This window comes from Balaenoptera acutorostrata, chromosome 10, assembly GCF_949987535.1.
Source record: "Balaenoptera acutorostrata chromosome 10, mBalAcu1.1, whole genome shotgun sequence".
Lineage (NCBI taxonomy): Eukaryota > Metazoa > Chordata > Mammalia > Artiodactyla > Balaenopteridae > Balaenoptera > Balaenoptera acutorostrata.
Window position 1 is genome coordinate 91,343,830 of NC_080073.1, and position 18,149 is coordinate 91,361,978.

The window sequence follows — 18,149 nt, forward strand, 5'->3', positions numbered from 1 at the left end:
CAATATCTGGTGGGCCTGGGCGGGTCCAACACATTCCAGCTATACATCTAACCTTGAATGTGTGTGCCTGTGCTTCTGTCCTGGGTCCTGACTTCTACTCCGGGACTGAAGCCCCAGCCTGACTCCCAGTCTGCTTTGCTGAGGCCCTCACATCCTGCCTGGGCCCTCGCCTACCTCCTCTCCTGGGGGGCTGCACCTGTTCCCTCCAGCCGCTAGGTGGAGTCTTGTGCTCAGCTGGCCAGGCTCTCCCAGAACCATGAACCCCCCTCCTGTGTGACTGCATGCATGACCTCTGCCTGGAGGTGGTGTTGCCATGTGTCATCAGCTCCTCTTTCAGTGGCTCAAGTGCATCTACATCAGCCCATGTTGGGACTGCTACATATAAGGCCACCATCAGGGCTCACTTTTTGTCATGAAATTGCCCTGGAAGCTGTCCTGTGTGCCCTGACCCTCCACTCTTCAACCTTTTCCTCTAGTTTCCTGATCTCCCATTGGGATCTTTAACTCAAAACCTATTCTCAATCAAACTCTTGTTTTATGACCTAGTTTTGTATTTGCTGTCTAAAATTTTTTGTATGTGGAAATTTGTTATTTTTTTAACTTTTTTATTGAGGTATAGTTAATTTACAATATTATATTAATTTCAGGTGTACAACATAATGATTCAAAATTTTTATAGCTTATAATCCATTTAAAGTTATTATAACATATTGGCTCTATTCCCTGTGCTATACAATATATCCTTGCAGCTTTTTTTTTTTTTTTAATTATTTGCTTTATTATTTTTTTTTTTAAATTTTTTATTTATTTATGGCTGTGCTGGGTCTTCGTTCTGTGCGAGGGCTTTTCTCTAGCTGCGGCAAGCGGGGGCCACTCTTCATCGCGGTGCGCGGGCCTCTCACTATCGCGGCCTCTCTTGTTGCGGAGCACAGGCTCCAGACGCGCAGGCTCAGTAGTTGTGGCTCACGGGCCTAGTTGCTCCGCGGCATGTGGGATCCTCCCAGACCAGGGCTCGAACCCGTGTCCCCTGCATTGGCAGGCAGATTCTCAACCACTGCGCCACCAGGGAAGCCCCCCTTGCAGCTTTTTTATTTTATACATAGTAGTTTTGTGTCTCTTAACCTGCTACCCCTATTGTGCCCCTCTTCCCTTCCCTCTCCCCCCTGGTAACCACTAGTTTGATCTCTATATCTGCGAGTCTGTTTCTGTTTTGTTATATTCATTCGTTTTATTTTTTAGATTCCATGTATAAGTGATATCATATAGAGTATTTTTTTTTCTCTGACTTATTTCACTTAGTGTAAAACCCTCCAGGTCCATCCATATTGTTGCAAATTGAAAAATTTCATTCTTTTTAATGGCTGAGTTGTATTCCATTGTGTATATATACATATACACCACATCTTCTCTATCCATTCACCTGCTGATGGACACTTAGGTTACTTCCATATCTTGCCTATTGTAAGTAAAGCTGCTGTGAACATTACTAAGATTGGACATGATTCAAAGCCTCTACCTTCAGCCTCACCCACTGTAACCATCGCCCTGGGGAAGTCATGCTCTGCCCAGCAACCTCTCATAACTCATGGGATTTGCCCCAGTCGTTTTGCCTGGTTCTGCCTATCAGGAGAGGCAGGGATTGGGCTCCTGCTGCCAGATCTGACCGCTGGTACCAACGCAAGTTAGACCCTAGTTTGTGGTTTGGACAGCTGGCTCCTCTCCTCGGGGTCATGCTCCAAACCAAATTAATCCCTCTTGCTTGGTCTCTGCCAACTTTCAACTCATTCTCTCAGTTCTCACCCACCACTGAGATCCCAGCATGCCCCCTAGCCAAATCAGCCCAAATTATAGCATCCACTTTCCCCCAACTTTCAGAAAGTCCCTGCCTAAACCACCATGCCCTGTCCCTGCCTCAGGACTCCCCTTCTCCAGGGCTGGCGGCTGCATGGGGTTGTCCAGACCCAACGCCTGGCTTTCCCCGGCCACGGTAACCCCACTGCTGTTGGTCCATCCACACATGGACCTCGCTGACCCCACTGCCCGCCTGGATTGCTGCCGATTGCCTCACTCTATGGAGCTCTGCCAGCCAGCCAGACAGCTAAGCAGGCCCACACTCTGCTTCCCTGAAACTCACTACCTTGTAACCCCTGTTGTCCCAATCACGTTTCCCACTTGGTGGTCTGCCCGTATCTGGGTCCTGGCCATTGCTCATCTGGCTCCTCTCCCTGGCTCTGCTGTTCAAAACCTTACGTGCTAGGATGGGAATGACCACCTGCAGTACTGAGAACATGGGATCTGCCTGTGGGCCTTCTCATTTGTCTCACAATTTACCAGCCTTCACTGCACACTGGTCTGTATTGATTTCTAGAGACCTCATACATGTAAGCCATCACCTCAGTTAGGTCTCAAGCCCCTTTAGGTTAATAACTATGTCTTATTCTGAATTAATTTAATATGCATTGAGTCCTTATTATGTCCTAAGCCCTATGCTGGTGGGCATGGGGATGGGGTGTGAATGTGTAGGTGAAGCACCAGCATAGCATCATGAATCAAAAAGAGGCCTTATATAGAGGGAAGTCACAGGATTATCATCCCAAATTGGGAGACTTCTGAGAGTGAAAGCGGCCCTAAAAATAATTAAGTTAATTGGTCTACAGCACATGGAAACCAGGACTATCATGGGAAACTGGGAATCAGGGTCACATTTCTTACATACTATCTAGTTTGGCCTTTATAGGCCCAGCACATTGAGTGGGCTCATATGCAAGGCCTGCCAAGTGACAGCACCAGGCCCAGAACCTCCACCTCCTGGCTCCTAGCTCTTGCTGGTTTTGTTGTTTTCATTTGAATCTTTGCCCTTTAGAAATTTGTAATCTAGTTGGCAAATCTACAAGAATCAGGCGGAAACATAAGACAGTGTATGCCAGTTAACTGCCAAGTAAATGATATAGGCGAGTGTTTTTCAAACAGTGTTCCAGGGTACCCCAGGGTTCCTCAGGCTATCAGCGGAGAGATGCTCAGGCTAGCACATCCCCACTTCTGTCAGAGCCTCTGCTTATATCTGGTTTTCATATTGGCTTGTGAAGAATTTTTTTTCTCAATAAAGATATCTACAGCTTTAAAAAGTATGAAACCTTTTGGTAGACAAGAGATAGAATGGAAGGTCAGAGGAGGGAGAGATTCCTCTTGGTAGGTTTTTAGAAGCCATGGTACTTAAGTTAAGCCTTAAAAGATGGGCGGAATTTAGATACTTCTAATGTACTTCCAACCTCATCCAACTCAATATTATGATCAACTTTGTTGCTGTTGCCTCATGGATACTAGTTGACTTTTTTGACTCTCATGTACACACAAGTACATTCTGTGGTTTGTTTTTTTTTTAAAAAGTACCCTAATAATAGCTAACCAACATGACCTCATGCTTATCTCTCTGATTCCTGCTTCCTGAATCATCAAACATCCTCACTTTTCCTACCTTAGTCCTAAAACACACTTAGCATTGCTGTTCCCAGTAATGATGGTTAGAGGACCGTCCTCTGGTAGGGCCACCCACTTGCGCCAACGTGAAGGAGTCTTGTTGTCTCGCTTCCTACTGGTGGTGTTGACCTTGTGATGGGGGTGTGATGCTGCTGCTTGTTCACAGGCAGGCCAGCTGGTGGCAGGTGCGTGTGTGTGTGTGTGTGTGGCTTATAGGTGGTTATTGGTCTGACTGTGGTAACCGACTTCCGCCAGTAGAACACCATGGTCGTGGCCCCATTCACACAGAAAAGTGCTAACGAGCTCCGTCCATGCCGTGACCACCAGTGATCTGATCAGCAGGGAATCTGCAGGGCTTTATACACCTGTAGCAGAGTCAGCCTGAAGCAAAGACCTGGAAACTCCTGAAGAAAGCTCTGCTAGTGGCAGCTGCTGGTAATTCCAGCTGCCGCACTGGTTGTAAAAAGGTGCAGGTGGGCCAAAGGGTTTTTCTGCACATTTGCAGAATACACCAGACAGAACTAGAGATGGAAGAGGAACTGAGTTTGGGTTTCATCCATGCCCTCATGGCCCAGCCACCTTACGGCCACAGCAGCATCAAGACGCATTGAAAGCTCCAGTTCTAGTTCAGTTTTTAGTAAGTAAGAGACTTTTTGTTTGTTTGTTTGCCTTAACTCCGGAGCTTCAAATTAGATCATCTGCAAAAATAAAATTCAATTCCATCACATCTAAAGATTTTCTACTTATAGAAAGGTAACCAGCTCAGTTGTCTAATCTTCGAGAATATACCACTACCTTTCTGTGAGCTGGAGAGAGTGGAAGGAACTCTGTCTTCCCCCTCTTTGTAAAGACAGGAAATCAATTCTCTCATTTCTTATAGAAACATAAAGCTCTACCACTCACGGATCAGAGAACCGGACGGTCTGCACTCATTCAAATTATAAGTGGACACGTGGTGACTTGCTACCTTGTGCCTCATCTATACAATATATACAAAATGAACAGAACGGGACGCTGAGTTCAAGTTATCACCAATCATCAGTGACAAATCGCCTTGAATATTCTCGTACACACAAGTGCAATTAACAGCCTTTTAAAATTTTTAAGCATACCCTCAAATAGTTGCTATTCATGGAGTACAACATGCTTTACATGCTCAGTTCAGCTCCACTTGGATGCTAGGAATTGGGTACCATTAGCAACGTTTCATAGGTGAGGAGACAGGCACAGGAAATCAACTGACTTTCCCAAGGCAGCAGAGAGCTAAGCTCTGGATCCACATCTCTCTGAAACCCATTGCTGTTAATCAAAATTTTCTATCCTCCTATCAAAAGCCTAGTCAAATATTGATTCTTTATTCTCTGTACTTAATTTTCAACGATACATTTTTGATTAGGGAAACAGTGTCTAGAAGACCCTGACACCTAGAAGGTGATTAATGCTAAATAAACGCTTCCCCTCTTAGAATCTGCGATAATGTTTAAGAACAAGTGATGTGATTAAGGAAGAGTTTGGTTTTTAGTGCAAGCCCTAGGAAGCTTTCTGAACATTTGCTGTCAAAAGCATATTTAAAAACCAAAGATTCAACTTTTCTGTCACCTAACCGTGAAAGGGCATGACAAGGACATTTTACTACAACCCCTAAGGAAAGTTATGCTCCTGGGAAATTAATCGTTATTTAACCCTGGTTGAAAAGAATCAATTTGTCACATTTAGCCCTACATCAGGGAAGGGCAGCCACATGCCTCCTGGAAATCAGGGCTGAATAGCATAAACCTGTACACTCTGCACCCATAAACCTTTGTATTTTGATTTTACAACATTTTGTGCTCCACTTAACAGCTTAACTGCATTTCAATGTATGTCACAAGGATTTTGGCTCATGTCTCTCAGCTGGTAAAATAAATGCACTCATGAGCCTCAGGAACACAAACAGGAAATCTATTCATACTGAGAGACAACCAAGGGTTAGGAAAAAACAAAAAAAGATTCTGGTGCCAGGAAGACAATTGACATCTGAGAAGAAAACAAGAATTTCAAGGGAGACAGAAAGAACAGCAGCAAGTGGAATAAAGGTTAATAACCAAGCTGGGTGGGTCTTAGCTTTTAAAAATATGAGTAGGTTCTACACTGATAATTAAGAGTGGATTTTATTCCCAGCATTATCTCTAATGTATGCAACTTTGAGAAACTCAATTATTCTGTGCCTCAATTTCTTTATCTGTAAAATGGAGTCATTGACCGCCTACTCAACTCCCCGTGTGGTCACAAAGATCACTGAGATAAGGATTACAACATTCTATGGAGAAGTGCACTGTGCAGATATAGAATATGTCCCTTATCGTAAGCTACTCTATATTTCAGTTTCAGTTTCCTCTTACTGTAAAGACATACTTGAAGACAAATCCTCAGGCACCTGTTAAAATCCCCTGTCCTGGATGACTCTCTTTTTTCAAGTTCTTATTTGGAATGCATGAGAAATCAAAAGTTTATTAGTTACTCCAGGTTCATCTATGATGGCCAAACTGGAATACATATCTACAATTAGTGTCTTAAGTGTCAGGTTTATTTAAAAGAAAATGGGTGGTGAAAATAGGAAATTGGATATTTTACCTTCTGGTGCTCAATTTTTAAGATAAAGGTCCATCATTGTTATATACATTGTAAATTTTTTAAATGAGTGCATCAATTAGGAAGAAATTTAAGAAAAATTAATTATTGTAGGAAAACAAAGAGGATTGCTAGCATCCTGTTATGCTAACTTAGCATGTGAGTTTCATAATACAAGAAGATTCAGTCAACTCCAAGTTTTTTTGGGAGTAGAAGGTAGCCTCTAATATCACAGCAGCCAGGAAATGAGTGTATCTTCTTACAGATGCTATATAGGGTTTAACTATTGACTGTTTCAAGGGCACAATATTTCCCGGCCAATTAGTAAAATACTCTGAGATGGAACTTTACCAGTGCAGTTATAACTATTTAGACACTAACTGCTGGCATCTTGAAAGGCCCCTGGACTTATTCTCAGGATATCAGCCAGATAAACTGTGGAAAAGAAGCCCTGGGTGCTTGGAAAGAGGACGCAATGGGGGAGCTAGAGAACAGAACTTCCGTTCTGGCATTCTTTTACTTCCTGTCCTTCATCCTTGTGCAGCAGTGCACTCTTCCCAGTTAGTGCCTCACCCAGAACAGCTCAGGTCCAGTTGAGTTCTGAAGACCAGAGAGGGAGGCAACTTGCACCTTGCCTTCTAAAGAGCTCAACCTCGGTGGAAAGAGGGTAGACTGGTCATGATTGGAAATAGAAGGCATGTTGTGAAGCAGAGGGAATTATCCAGGATCAAGTGTGGATCAAGTCAGAACTCAGAGGAGAGGAGCTGAAGGTAAAGAAAGCCAAGGTGGGCATCACTTACCAACACCACAGGGTACCAGAGTCAAGGCACTGCTCCGAGCACAGGTCTACACTAGGCAGAACCTTCTCCGTCAACAATAAATTGAATAAAGACTTCTGAGCTCCTACTACGTGCCAAGCACTGGGTTAGGGAGTGGGAATACTGCGGGAATATGCGTTCTTTTGGTTACTTACTATCCATTCCACCTTTTCTTCAAGTAACAACTCCATGGATTTCTTTTAGGAAACTATTCCCACCCATCCTTGCTCAGTCCACGTGGTTTAGACTCTGGTCTCCAGCCCCAGCTTCAGAGCAGAAGCATGTGCCTCAGGGCTGGCCAATCACAGCTCTGCATTCCCCTACCTAGTGATTGGTTCAGAAGTGGCTGAGTCACTCCGATTCCTCCAATCAGAATGAACCCAGAATTTAAGAGGGAAGCACCGGGAAGATATCTTTCTCCTGGGATTCATAACAGTAAGAATGAAGCGAGCCTGGAGTTGCCAGGAGCCAGCACACAGCACCTAACCCACTCCGTGGGAGGCAGATCTAAGACAGATAAAAATGGAATTCTGAAGATAGCATTTGAGCCCCTGGATCCAGGCTTTATCAGTCTGGTACTTTCAATTTTATAGAAAAGTTCCTATAGATTTCCTTTTTCGTTTTTTTAAACACCCTTCCCCTTAGCTTATGCCAGTTTGAATTAATTTTTTGTCCATTGCCACCAACACTTCAGAGTTTTGATACAGAGACATAGATGAAAAGACGTCATTCCTGATACTGAGGTGGCAGATGTGTAGTTAGTACAAATTTAGAGATACCTTCCTAGTGTGAGGGGGTAGAGCCACGGATTCTGTCTGGGGGAGTAATTTTCCCCAGCCTGGAGAGGGTAACAGTTGGTGACTAACCTACACTCCTACTGACCATGAGACATACAATCTCTCTTCCTACGTGCTACAAGCTAATTAGTTTGAGGAGGATCCAGTGGTCTGGAAAAAAATTTCTGGCAACTCCTTTTCTTCTCCACTTTCCCCTTGTCTGTGCATTTCTGTTAACCGGTGGATATTGCTGAAGACCCTACAGTCTTAATCAAAGACTGAGAAGGTGAAAATGGCAGGAGAAAATATTTTTCTCTCTTTAGGGCAGCAGTCATTGGCCTTAAACCCCCATCCACAGCAAGAATAGGTCATGTAAATTACCAAAAAAAAAAAAGGCAACTTATTGTACTGTCAAATATTTCTTCTGGCTGGATGTACTCTTGAGAAAGATGATTACTGAAAAACACTAAATTCCTGGATTCATATGGCTCCTGTGCTCTCCTCCAAGCTGGACATCCTACTTCAGCCTTCAGCATCAGTTCTTGCAGGGTGATTGCTGTGGCTATGTTTTGAATTTGTAAGATTTGCTTGGCAAAACTTAGACTGGCAATATTCTCTAGGACCCAAGGTCTTTAGTTGTAGGCTGGTATGGAAGAGCCAGAATAGTGAAGTGGGAAGAACGTGACCTTAGAGTCTGATGGATCGATTTTGATTTCTTACTGCACCCAATCAAGATAATTAACTTCTCTGAGCATTGATCTCATTTGTAAAATGAAGATAATAGTGCATCACTCTCTGGGTTTCTGTGAAGACTGAGTAAGATCAAGTGCCTTGCACATTGCAGGTCACGTTCTGTATTCATTATAAAATAAATGGTTATAATCAGTGTGTATATTCTATTCGAATTCTGCTTCTAAAAACCAAGATTTAATAACTATCTAACCAGACCTCTACTTCCCCTTCTCCAAGCTCACTATAGCCCAGCTTACTCTCTTCCATTCCCAGAGCATGAAGGCTAGAGTTCCTATCCATAATTTACAAAGTAACAGGGAAACTGGTGAGCTGTGTGTCCAGCTGGGATCACAGTGGGGAGAGCAGATTAGAGAGTGACAGCTGGTCTGAGAGAGAAGCCCTCTCTAAAAGGGCGAGGGGCTCTATTCCAGGCTGCAGAGCTGTCTTGGGCGGAGGTCAGGTGGCAGATCTCGTCTCCATTTTCACCTGCGCAGACACCTCCACTTAGCTGATTCTGTAACACAGCTTGGCTTCCTGGCAGACGCTCCACCAGAGTGCACGCTCCTGAGGGCAGAGCCTGATATTTCTTTCATTGCTGGGACTTAATGCCCAGACCGTGTCTGGCATACGGTTGATACACAATGAATGTTTAGGAAGCTCTGTATAAACAAATGAATCCAGAGCCCTGACCGCCTTCCCTTCGTCAATTTCTCCCCAGGGCTTCCTCTGGATAAAGGGCTGATTAGAATCCCCTTGCCAGGTAATAGCCTTGACCCTCACCTTCTCAGACTTGACCCCCCAGATAAACATCCAGACCTTAAATTGGCTCTCAAGATGGAGGGAGAGCCTTTTGATGGCTCGAAGGGGATTAGACTGGGCTGGTGAAAAGGCCAAGTTGATTTTCTAGTTCCCCTTTCTCTAGAGCTAAAAACACTCATAAAGTTTCATTTTCAGCTGGATATTTTGTTACATTATATTTTTATTATGAAGGAACTGCTTTAAATGCTTAGTAACTGAGACCCCCCCACTCTGCCCCCAATAATAGTAGCTTAAACACAATAAGCTAGTATTATTATTATAAGCTACTACTATTGATTCTCTCTCACATAACAAGAAGGCAAGAGGCAGGCAGTCAAGGGCTGGTGTGACGGCACTACAGTGGCATTAATATCCAGCCTCCTCCTGGCTTTCTTCTCTGCCATCCTTAGCACATGCCTTCCATCTTCACGAGAGGTGGTGCTAAAAACATCTCATCCAAGTTGGAGGATGGTCTGAGGACAAATGAGTGCTTGCCAGCGAGTACAGGCGCACCTCGTTTTATTGCAATTCTCTTCATTGCCCTTCACGGATATTGGCTTCTTCTTTTTTTTTTTTTTATTCCCCCCCACAAATTGAAGGTTTGTGGCAATTCTGTCATCGCCATTTTTCCAACAGCGTTTGCTCACTTTGTGTCTCTGTGTCACATTTTAGTAATTCTTGCAAGATTTCAAACTTGTTCATTATGATTATATTGGTTATGGTAATCTGTGATCAGTGACCTAATGAGACTATTGCAAAAAGATTACGACTTGCTGAAGGTTCAGATGATGGTTAGCATTTGTTAGCAATCAAGTATATTAAAATTAAGGTACATACATTTTTAAAGACATAGTGCTATTGCACACTTAATAGGCTACAGTATAGTGTAAACATAACTTTTAGATGCCCTGGGAAACCAAAAAAATTCGTGTGACTTGCTTTATTGTGCTATTTGCTTTACTGCGGTGGTCTGGAACCAAACCTGCAATATCTCGGAGGTCTGCCCGTACATCTTTCCCAGAAGCTCTGTCCAAACTCTTCCATTTCATTTCCTTGGCCATTCATTCTTCAAAGGGATATGGAAATGGAGCATATGTTTCTAAAGCATGACATATTTACACCTCCCAAATATAGAAGTTAGTGAAGAAGAGAATGGATACAGGGTAGGCAATTTGCAGTTTCTGACCAATTATTCTATCACTCAAGATGAATAAATGAAGATGACAGAATCCAGACTGTAAATTCATGGAGAAATTGTTGGGAAAATGCAAGAGCAGATTGATGAGGCTGTGCTTGGGGGACAACTTCCGGAGCCGCGCTGAGGATGGCCTGCTCTGTTGGCTGCTGCTTCCGGGCCCCAATCAGGTCTGCTGGCCTCGGAATAAGCAAATGTCTCCACTGCTGTGCTTGCCAGAAAAACCCCTCTCCTTATGCATGGCTTCCTCCTTCTGTGGCTTCTTTCCTCCTTCCAAGTTGGCCAAAGTAAGTTTCTCAGGATCACCCTCCCCTGAGGAAACCCAGCTGCGAGGGAGTCTAGGAAATGTAGTTGTAACTGTAATAAAAACTATAGGCTCTATAATATAGAAAGTAGGTTAGAATGAATGTTGAGTAAGTGAATTGGCCATCTTGCCCCAATATTTTAATCTGATCATATAACACACAGCTTTGCCATTTTCAGTAACTATATGTTCTTTCCTTTATAAATTCATTGTCACTCATTTACTTAATAAACGTTTATCGAGTATGTGTTTTGTGTCAGGTACCGTGCCAGGTGCTGTGCATAAAAGAATAAGAAGTGAAGGTCTACCCCGGGGGTGAGGAGAGGAGGCCATGGTGAAGTGATTTGCAGAGACCTGGAGGGTGCAGTAACCACCTCTCTTTGCCAAACGGGTTTCCTTGAAGGATAGCAGACTCAGTGTTGTCAGATCTCCCCACGTGTCAGGAGAAGCCAGATCTGAACTTTCATGTGAACTCTTCACATTCTTAAAATCAATGATTTTTTTTTTTTAGCACTAGCTGGACTTAGAATAACTGAGGGATCTTTAAAAAATACCTATGTCTATATATCTGGAAAAGATGAAAACTCTATATATCTGGAAAAGATGAAAACTCTATATATCTGGAAAAGATGAAAACTCTATATATCTGGAAAAGATGAAAACTCTAACTCAAAACAATACATGCACCTCAGTGTTCACTGCAGCACTGTTTACAATAGCCAAGACACGGAAGCAACCTAAATGTCCATCGACAGATGAATAGATAAAGAAGATGTGGTGTATATATACAATGGAATACTACTCAGCCATAAAAAAGGAAATAAGGCCATTTCTGGCAACATGGATGGACCTAGAGGTTATCATACTAAGCGAAGTGAGTCCGGCAAAGAAAAACAAATATATGATATCACTTACATGTGGAATCTAAAAAAGTGATACAAATGAACTTATTTACAAAACAGAAATAGACTCACAGACCTAGAAAACAAACTTACCATTACCAAGGGGGAAAGGGAGGGGGGGATAAATTAGAAGTTTGGGATTAACAGATACACACTACTATATATAAAATAGATAAACAACAAGGACCTACTGTATAGCACAGGGAACTCTATTCAGTATCTTGTAATAACTTATAATTGAAAAGAGTCTGAAAAAGAATATATATATACACACACACACACACATATATATGTATATGTATAACTGAATCACTTTTCTGCACACCTAAAACTAACATAACACTAAATCAACTATACTTCGATAAAAATAAATAAATAAATAAATAATTCACTAAAAAAATATCAATGCCTACTGTAGTTTAACCACAAGGAAAACATAAAACAAATCCCAAGTGAGGATCATTCTACAAATCCCTGACCCTGCTCTTCAGGTCTGTCAAGGTTCCAAAACCAAGGTAAGTCTGAGAAACTGTGACGACCAAGAGGAGCCTAAAGAGACATAACAACTAAATGTAATGTGGTGTCCTGGATGGGATCCTGGAACAGAAAAGAATCATTAGGAAAAAAAGCCAAGGAAGTCTGAATGAATTATGACCTTAGTTGATAATAATGTATCAATATGGTTCATCAATTGTAACAAATGCATCATGGTAATATAAGATGTTGTTAATAAGAGGCAAAGCTGGGTGTGGGGCGTAGGAAACTACTCCAATAATTCTCTAAGTCTCACACTGTTCTAGAATAAAAAGTTTATTAAAGGGACTTCCCTGGTGGTCCAGTGGTTAAGACTCCACACTTCCACTGCAGGAGGCACGGGTTTGATCCCTGGTCGGGGAACTAAGATCCCGCATGCCCCACGGTGTGGCCAAAAAGAAAAGTTTATTAAAAAACAAACACTGATGTATTTGTACTAAACTAAGGCAGAATTGCTCAGAGGGTAGGACTCAGGCACTGATGTATTTTCTAAGTTTTCTGGGTGATTTTAATGTGCATTTGGGGTTGAGAATCAGTGCTTTGCCTTTGGCAAGCAATTCATATATTTTAAAAGCACTGCGGTGGTAAAACAAAGTGTCTGTGTGGCCATATGCAGCCTTTTGCCACCAGCTTGGGAATTCTGTTCTATACTTTCAAGAAACATATAGTATGGTTAGGAAGAAACACGTAGAATCAGCTACAGGAGCAGTGTCTGAAATTTGTACAGCATATAAGGACACTCAGAGAAGCAGGAGGGTTCCAGTGGTAGAGGAAAAGGTGGTGGTGGTCGGTGTGATTGAGATAATATTTGTGGAACACGCCCTGATACAGTTTCCCATTGCTCATCTATTTCCTTTCCATGCACCACCTCTGCTATTATTGTCCCAGGGAAGTGGAGTGGGGGAAGCGAATACAGCCCAGGGAAAGAGGATTGATCAGCCTGGCTCCTGAAAGAGTGGTGGTTGACCAGCTTGGCTGGCATCACCTGAGAGCTTGTAAGAAACACAGACTCTCAGGCCCCATTCTAGATCTATTGAATTAGAATCTGCTTTCTAATAGCATTCCCCAGGTGATTTATGTTCACATCAACGTTTGAAAAGCATTGATGTTAGTAACTCCTGTAGGTCAGGAAGAGACATCAGAAACCCATTCCAGCACTAAGAGAAGGTGCTCAGGAGAGAGGAGGTGAAGGGCAAGCTTGAGTTATAACTGTTGGACTCACTCTTCAGGGTTAGGATAGGGTATAGAAGCAGCCAGGTAGTTTTGTGGCAACCAAGAATATTGGGGCAGATCCCTTGTTTCTTTGGGTATTATTTGGGGGCAGCTTATCACATCATCACATCCTGTATGACACAAAAACAATAGGATGGCATTGGCAGAGGATGGATCTAAATTTATGAGTCTGATGCAGGGTACCAGGTGCCCAAAGCCTGCACATGGCATGAGGATTCCAGAAGCTCCACACATGTCAGAGCAGGGCTGTTCAGCCAGGAGACTGGAAAGGCTCCTGGGCTCAGACTGAGGAGGCTTCAGAAGATGGGGATGATGCCAGAGGTCGTGGATTTCTGCACCTGTTATTATCACAATATCCAAAAACCAGGTCGACAAACCATATCTCAGCAGCTACCAGTTCAGTACATTCAGAGATCTGACAAAGCAGGTGACATCTCAGCAAAGCCAGGGAAGAGACTGAGACAGTAGTGAAGATATGTGATATCCCTGCATCCAGGTGTCATCTTGGGAACTGTTGGGAGTGGTGGTGCATGAGTTCCTTTGAGAGAGAAGAAATTGTCTCGTGAGGTGCTGGAACCTTCCCTGTCTTCCTGAAAGCAACGGTTTTCAACCCAAAGAGACCGAATTACATTTTGGCACTGCCCCTATCATGGGGCAGGAATAATATAATTGAGAGAAAATAAATGTAGGAGTACATTTTTGCATATCTGAGATGAAGTGCATGCATTTCACCCCTGCTATGTGAGGAAGGACTTCTAAGGAAGTGAAGCTTGAGTTAAGGTCGAAATATGAGGTGTGTGTGTCAGGAGGACAAGAGGGGAGGGGAGAGCATTCCAGGCAAAGGCAAAGGCATTGTAGGTTGTCAACAGCGTGATGCACTTGTTGAACTGAAAATGGTCCAAATGTTTAGAGAACAGGGTGTGTGTGTGTAGGGGCTGGGGGATGGGCAGGGTGAAGAAATAAACTGGAAGGTAGAGTCAGGTCTTGGAGAACTTTGGATGCCATGCTGTTTGGATTTTATTTTGATGGGCAGTTGGAGAGACAGGGATGGGCACTAAAGGATTTTTAAGTAGATTCGAGTTTCAGAATTAGCACTCTGGCACCATTGCGGAAAATGAGCTGAAGGAGTATGATACTGGAGGCTGAGACCAGTTAGGAAGCTAATAGATGCGGGAAGGGCTGGAATACGGTAAAGAAAGAAGTCTTGGGCTTCTCTGTGGGGTTCGAGTGTGGTGTTGCTGTCATTCACTGAGAGGGTGTGAGAGAGAAAGCAAGCACTCCGCACAGTATTTATTGGCGTCTCCTTAAGCATCTACCCGTAGTTGAGCATTTGGGCTGTTTGTAATATCTTGCTATTAAACTGCTGCCATGAGCATTCTTATATAAATTATTATTCCTAAAATTTGGAGTTTTGAGGGGAATGAGAGTAGATCTCCAAGTTATGACTATTTTGTCAACGTACAAAACAGTTTAATAATGCTTTTAAATGTTGTCAAATTGCTTTCTGGAAAGACATGCCACTTGATAGCTGTTAGTACAGCTATCTGTATGCAGTCCCAATGTATTGGATTTTTACGATATAAATCAATTTTAGCTAATTTAAAAGGTGGATCCTAGAGTTATTAAATTTTGATTGCCATAATGAATGGTAAGCCTGTGACTTTTGTACACATTGTTTTGCTGTATTTTCTCATATACTCGTTGATCTCTTTTGACATCTTATCTTTGATTGACAAGAGTGATGACAAACCAACCATAGCTGTAATACTCTTAATAACTTCTAGTTTTTAAAATAAGCTTTATTTCATTGTATGACATAAGGTAGTAATTGGTATAATTCTTGATACCAATATCTAGTTATCCCAATAATATTCATTAATAGTGACTCTTTTCCTGATTTCTATTCTTTCTGATTATCATTGTTTTCTGGTTTCTAGAACAAACATCTAGTACATCTATTTTACTGGTTGTTTTCCAGGGTATGTCACTAATTTACGGCAATTCAATTAAGATGCATGGATCTTACAACCTGCTTCTTCGTGAAACTCACTTATAATATTTTGTAAAAACTCATATATTATTTTTTCCTTTGTCTATATTTGCATCTCTTTTATTTAGAGTAACAATGGATGACTTTTCTAGTACAATATTTAGTAGGACTAATGACAAAGGGAAATTTGATATACTCCTATTTTGAAGCTGAACATTTCTAATGCTAAGTTCTGTGCTAAGTGTGATAGCTACTATCAGTTTTAAGTATGCACTCTTTTTTTTTTTTTTTGGTCGCATCTCACAGGCATGGGGGATCTTAGTTCCCTGACCAGGGATTGAACCCGCGGCCCCTGCGTTGGAAGTCGGGGTCTTAACCACTGGACCACTGGGGAAGTCCCAAGTATGCACTCTTTATCAAATTAAGAAAGAAAAATTCCTAGTTTTAATCAAGAAAATAGTTTGTACTTAATCAAATACTTTCTTTGTACCTATTCATATAATTATATGATCTTTACTCTTTTCTGTTAATATAATGATTGTCTTGATCATGTTTTATGTGTTATATTAACCTTGCATTCCTAGAATAAACCTAACTTGGTCATCAGCGATCATTTGTATTTAGATGTTTGGAACAATCTCATTTTTTTTCCCTTCCTGCTTCCTCACTTCCTCCCACCTTTTCCCCTCCTCTTTCTCTCCCCTTTCCCCTTTCTTCCTTTGCATCTATGCTGATAATTACAATTTTCTTCTTTGATATTGACTTCAGGTTTGGCACACAAATCCATGTTTAACTTATAAAGTCAGTTCTGAAACATACTGTTTTTCTCAGTTTTTGAAACAATATGTGACAAAATTATTTGTTATTTGAAAACTGCAAATTTAGCAGGGCCAGGGCCAGGTGCCTTTTCTCCTCCTTTCTTTTCATATATTGTAACAGCTTTTCCTATTTTTTTCTGCTTAATTCTGTTGGGTTTTTTTTCTCTACTATAATAAGGCTGCTATAATAAATCACCTGTTGTTAATTTTTCACTCAAGGGTAGAATAACAGATACTTTAAAGAAGAAAGCCTCATGAGATATTCTTCAGGACGCTACACCAATCAAAATGAGAACTTGTATTTCTGTGAGTTCTGTTAGCTTTTATATTTTATATTTTTGAAAAGTCGTCCATTTTGTTTTGGTTATCAAGTTTAACATACAGTTGAAAATAATAGTCCTCCATTTTAGTGAAATAAAAAGTTTGGGTTTGAATTGTGATAGCTTTTTTCTTGCACAGAATGTTACTAATCCGGGTTTTCCTTTTATTTCAATGATTAACACTTCTAAAAAATTGTCCAAGAACCTCCTGTTACTGATTCTATAGCTTTTGCCTTCTTTATTTGTGCTTAGTTTATTAGGTCTCCTTTTTCTAGTTTTTCTTCATGATTTTCTTTCTTTTTAAAAAATAGGTAATTTAGAAAATTCATTAAATAAGGAAACTTAGGGCTGAGTCCCACAACCCAAAGAGAGCTGTGTTTATTCTGATGAATTTACTCGCATTTACATAATTTTGTGACAGCCATATATAAACTTTATATATCGTGATCATATGTGGGTATTACACAATATAAATATGTAGTTTAAATTATATTGGAATTGTATAGCAGATTTCTTCTCTGATGTGGGTTATTAGTTAAGAAATTAGTTTAAACTTTTAATCAACTCTGCTATTGTTCATTATTTCAAGTTGTACTATTTTTTACTTTGGGAATGTGGTATGTAGAATCTCTTTTTTGTTGCTGTTGTTTAAATGAAGAAATATTTTTGTGCCTTATTTGATTGATATTTTTTATGACCCATTACACTAGAAAAAAATGTATTAACTTCTGTGATTCTACATGTCTGTTAATTGTACCTAATTTATTATATTAATCAACCCCACACTTTCTTCATTAAATCTTGATCCTCCCAATTTGTCATGTGGAACACCGACATTTCAAAGTACAATTCTGTTTCTGCCTATTTTTTCCTTGCATGGTGTTCCAGTGTTCTTAGGCTTTTGTTGTTTACTATAACTTTTACTATTCTATGATGACTTTATTTCACTTTGAAATCAAACAGTAAGATAGCAACTCTTATTTTCCTTATAATCAAACAGGCAAGCCTTGTGAACCGCTTCCTCAGTGTTTGCCCCAAACGTATTCCTTGGCATATATATTGGTTTCCTGGGACTGCCTTAACAAAGTACCACAGACTGGGTGGCTTAAACAACAGAAATTTATTATCTCACAGTTCTTGAGGCTGAGTCCAAGAGCAAGGTGTTGGCAGGCTCCGTTCCTTCTGAGGGCTGTGAGGGAAGGAGCTATTCCAGGCCTCTCTCCTTGGCTTGTAGATAACTATCTTCTCCCAGTGTCTTCATATTGTCTTCCTTTTATGTGTCTATGTCCAAATTTCCCCTTTATAAGGATACCAGTAATACTGGATTAGTGTTCCCGCTAATGACCTCATTTTAACTTGATTATCTCTGTAGAGGCCTGTCACCAAATAAGGTCACGTTCTGAGGTACTGGAGGTTAAGACTTCAACATATGATTTTGAAAAAAAAACATTCAGTATATGATGGTTTGGAGGGATAATCAATTCAATTCCATTCAATTCAGCAAATCTTTATTAAGTACCCAATGTGGATTGGGTCTAATAATTGAACTAGTCATACTCTTTTTTTTTTTTTCTTTTTTTGTATCTCCTTGTAAAATGTATATTTATTTTTTGCTATTCTTTCTTCTTTCATTCATAGGGCT